The 5,170-nt window shown below is 34.0% G+C and overlaps 1 protein-coding gene across 1 annotated transcript in view; it reads right to left on the bottom strand.

Annotated features, from left to right (window-relative positions):
- LOC118740008 (PH and SEC7 domain-containing protein-like) overlaps nt 1-5,170 on the bottom strand; it is a 62,951-nt gene that overhangs the window by 17,783 nt on the left and 39,998 nt on the right. The gene's annotated exons all lie outside the window — the stretch shown is intronic.

Here is a 5,170-nt window from a genome sequence, read left to right as displayed (position 1 = left end):
TATGAACTCATCAAACTTTGATTGCGTTTTCCCATAAATTTAAAATATGCAGTGATGAGTATACGGTGATTTTTGTTAAATATTTTCAAGGTTTTTAAAGTAAAAATTTTTTGTTATTTTTTCATAAAAATATGGATCATGCTTCAACCAAAACCATATAAATAAAACTTTCAAACTTTATACAGAACTTGAAATTTAACAAATTTTCATTAACATTTTTTTTTAGAATATTTTTTTAATAATTTTATTATAAATTTTAAGCGGCTGCAAAATCACGTTGATTTTCAGATTTTTTTTTGTGACGGTTTTTTGCACTTTTTTGCATATTATACAAGCATGAATTTCTTATGGAAGAAAATGCGCAATACCGTTTGCAAAGAAATTTATAAAATCGACACCAGTTTTTATAAATTGCACTTTTTATATGAAAAAACCCGCAAAAGCTGTCAGAAAAAAAATTTAAACTTTAACTTTAAATTCAACACGATTACACTTTCGATGCGGACCATGCTGAAAGTTCGTTGTTATGCATATAATCCAGAAATGATAAGGGTCTTATTCTAAGATATATACATATATCCAAAAGACTTAAATCAAAACTACATATATATATATATATAACTTTAGCGATTATTACTAGATTATTTTTAACCGACTTCAAAAAAAGGAGGAGGTTATCAGTTCGTCGGAATATTTTTTTATTTTTTTTTATGTATGTTACCGCATAACTTTGGACCACGTCAACCGATTTCCATAATTTTTGCATATTTTTGCATCGGAAAGGTAGTGTCTCAGAGGTGGTCCCATACTAATCAGGTTAAGATCCGATCAGTGGATCATGAGATATATATATATATATTTTTTTTATATGAGAGTTGAAGTCGGTTTTTTTTTGCTAAAAATTACTTGTTATATGTACATTATGTAAAATATATAGTATACGTACATAAAAGATTCGAAAACGCCGATAAAAGACGGAGAAAAACATGATTAAAATAATAATAAAAAAAAAATAAATATAATATAATCTAAAAATATCGATTAAAAATAATTTTTCGATTATTTTTACATATGTATATCTACTATCGCAGGAAAATAATCGTAAACTTTAGTTTAACAATATTCGAAAAACATCGATCAAAAAATGGACAAAAAGCCGATTAAGAATAATCGAAAAAGTATCGATCAAAAATAATGGAAAACGTTTAGATTAATAGTAATCGAAAAAGTATCGATAACGATAATTGAAAGTTTTAAGTCTAAAGCTTACAATCCGCCGCTCAAGAACAATCTCAAGAAAATGTGAAGCAAAATCTAAACTCAACAGATCGCTAAGTTTTCAAAAGCTTTGGGTAACGGAATACATACAAAGTACATACGAAATTACAGTTTAAGCGAAGTATGCATAATCAGACCATTAGAAACAGCCCTTAAAAAAGGCTCCAATATTATCGAACGAGACGAAAAATAAAACAAAATATGATCGAAGTTATATCGAAAAACATGTTAACCGTCATAAAAACATTAGAGTGCTTTCATTCGTTTTTAATAAAAAATTTTCATATAAGAAAATGATAACAAAATAAAATGTAACACCCTTTATTTAGTAAAACAAACGGTAGTGAGCCGAAGTTACATTTTCCACTCACACTAATGAACTAAGTGGCTACACCCCCAGCTGTTTGATGTTTTGACTGTAACACCTCTTAACTAATTAATTAGGCGAATGACAGAGTAGAGCGTACATACATATGTATGTATGTATGTATTTATGTAGCTATGAAGAAAAGCCCCCCCATCAAATATTTAACCGGTGAAATCCAAAACAGTTAAGCTACGCGAACTAAGCGAATATAAAAAACAAAAAAAAACGCAAAATATCAAAAATAATATTTTCCTTAACGCCTTTGTGCTACACTTCATTTAGCGCACAGCACAACAAAGCGTGATGTTGGAGAAATGCGCACAAATGGGCGGGGGACTGAAGCACATTAGCACGATTAGTTTTATCACTCTTGTACTGGCCAGCTAACTAGCGAGGCGATGTCTATATCAGCTACAAATGCACATTTTTATGTAGGTACTTTTATTTGTGCAACGCATTAGCAGATATACGCGAATTAGATAGTCGATGAAAGTGAAAATTGAAATGTTAAAACGGCATACGCGCACTTATTATTTACTCTAAATATTTTGCACTTATTTATTAATTTTTAATATAATTATACAGCAAATTTATCGATAACTTAATTTTGCACAGTCACGCGTACGTTTACGCAAAGGATATCGTGAATTAGTCGCAGCTAAACTAAGAATGCAAGGAAAACAAATCAGTATTGCAACCTGAATCTCGGCAATAGAGAAGAGAATGGCAAAAACGGAAGAGCGGCCGTGCACACACACCACTAAGTGTTTTAAGATTTGCTGTGGCAGTAGTGAGAGCGGCTAAATGAGAAAAGCAGCAGCTGGCGGCAGAAGGCTGTGCATGGCGGAAGTGGGTTTGTGGTGGTAGTGGGTGTTGTACCAGTGCAGTATTGCACAATCTGGGTTAGAAATAAGAGTAATGCAACTATTATTTGACAGAGTTGCCATTGCATACTTTATGATGTAAAATTTGGTCTGTTGTAGAATTAGAATCTAGGCGGGTTATTATATTGAAATTGCTACGCGTGTACGATAAAGATTGGCAATGAGCAGTAAGTATGCCTGTAACTACTGTTATAGTGCCACTCCAACAAGTTAGTGTCTGGATCTGGTTAGTACTTGGTAATTTTGGAATATTTCCGAAATGCAGGCAGGGGAATTCTGCTCCTGCCAACTAACATCTATTAATAGACAACTATCAAATTTTGAGCAAGGCACGTTATTGAGTTTTCATTTTAACAGCCATTTAAAACAAGCAATCTCCTGAATTTTTACAAAAACCGAGAAAGGTGAGTGTTAAATGCTCATCAAACATTATCTTTAGCGAAAAAACAATCACCGAAACCATGGGAAGGCTTGACAATTACTATCGGAAGTCCCCATAATCGAAACTATTAACTGAGAAGGGGCATCTCATTCCACATAAAGTTTTGGACATAAAAAGATATAGACGCGATATATGACGCGATTGCACACACCGTAAGCCGAACCGTGTGATGTCCACCCGCTATCCCAAAGAAAGTTTCGCCGCGTTTCGTAACCGTGTGGATAAACCACAATATACCAGAGGCCAATAAACCAAGAAACCGTCAAACCAACCAAAAAAGGCCAAGGTTGATATGTCAGACAACAAGTTAATGGCAATAGGCATCCCAAAAGACTAAGCGGTGTCTTTCATAAAGCATCTATCCACAAATATGACATCATATAGTTCTTTCCCCAAATTTTGGAAAAATATAAGTCTTGCTGTAAAAATCAAAATTCTTGATGTGCACAACTAGGTCCAAATGACTATAGCAGCTAACTATAAAAAATACGAACTTAAATCAACCTCAAAAACAAATAGATTTCAAAACAAAGTTGGCAACCTTTTCACGCACTACAAATGCATTGAGAAAAAAAGAGAGCCAGCTACAATATTGTACATAAAAGGCGAGCGAGCGAAAATTCATATCCGCACCCACACATAAAACGTGTTTTTTGGGGGCAAACTCGCTCTGGACTTGCTGCACAACACTTTACCACGCTGTTGACAAGTTGGAATTGAGTTGTCAGTTCTTAATTGGTTTGACGACATGTCCCACGGGCGAGTGGCAAAGCGCAAAAAACAGCTGATGATATTTTGCTCAAAATGTGTCGGCGCCTATTATGCCGATGCCAACGTCGACACCACCCATGAATTCCTAAGAGAACAACCTCCCCTATCTCTGCCACTAGCGCGGCATGATGAGCAGCGCCTATTAATGTATAGTATGTAAAATTTATTATACGTATGTATTTATTTAGTTATGTACATATGTATGTATGCGCATTAACACTTCCAACACCGCAAAAGTCAACCCAGTGGGAATTAACGCCATGGCTCAAAACAAATGAAAGCAACGCGCGGCTCAGCAAACGAGATACTCTGAAACTTTCAGCACTGCGCCTACCTTTTACATTCATACAAATAAACATACATATGTATGTATACGCTGTTTTTCACCTGATTATAACTAAAGCTGCCACACTCGCCTCGTTCACAATGCTCGCGTGCGTTATGGGCTGACTGCGGCTGGCAACGAAGCGGAACCAATATTAACACCAACGCATAGGAAATTGGATTTTGTGATTCCATTTTAATTAAAATTAAAAAGTGAGGAAAAATAAGCAAAACAAAAAAAGCCATTGAACCGCAAATAAAAACGCCTTTGCCAACTGGTAAAAAGAAATTATTAATATTTGAAATATAATTGCATGTAGCATTCGCCGACAAAGCGTCTAATTCGTGGTCAAGGTGTGCCAGCCAGCAAAGTGTGCAGAAAAAAAAAAACACGATTTTTTCTATATACCAGATTAAACTAAAATAAAACAATACAATGCTAGTATAAAGAAGTAAGTTTTACGGGAATTTAGATTTAGGTTAGCACAGTAAACGTTCATTATACGAACTCTTCAAACGAAACGTTCAAATAAACGCGTCAATTACCACTTTGTATTGTGAATACGCAGTATTCGTTTGTTAGAATGTTGTCATCGGATGAGTATTTATTTGTTGTTGATTATTATATCATTTATGGCATAATTTTATATGTTAAATGTTATAAATTAATATTTATTACATTTCATAAAGCTAGTAAGCATTGATAATGATCAATCAAGCCTAAAACAATTTTTTGAACAGGCCCGAAATAATTTTCGAAATCTGAAATATTTACAAAGCCCGAAAAATTCCCCAAGTACGAAAAACTACCGAAGTACGAAAAGTTTCCAGTCCGAAAAATTTCCAAAGTCCAAAAAAATTCCGAAGTCCGAAAAATTTCCAAAGTTTGAAAAACTACCAAAGTCCGAAAAATTTCCGAAGTCCGAAAATTTCCAGTCCGAAAAATTTTCACTCTAAAAATTTCCAAAGTCCAAATAATTTCCCAAGTCCGAAAAATTTCCAAAGTCCGAAAAATTTCTTAAGTCCGAAAAATTTCTTAAGTCCGAAAAATTACCACAGTCCGAAAAATTACCAAAGTCCGAAAAATTACCAAAGTCCGAAAAA

The sequence above is a fragment of the Rhagoletis pomonella genome, unplaced genomic scaffold (assembly GCF_013731165.1).
Source record: "Rhagoletis pomonella isolate Grant_MI unplaced genomic scaffold, Rhpom_1.0 Rhpom_scaffold_00001, whole genome shotgun sequence".
NCBI lineage: Eukaryota > Metazoa > Arthropoda > Insecta > Diptera > Tephritidae > Rhagoletis > Rhagoletis pomonella.
This window is presented reverse-complemented; position numbering and strand designations above follow the sequence as displayed.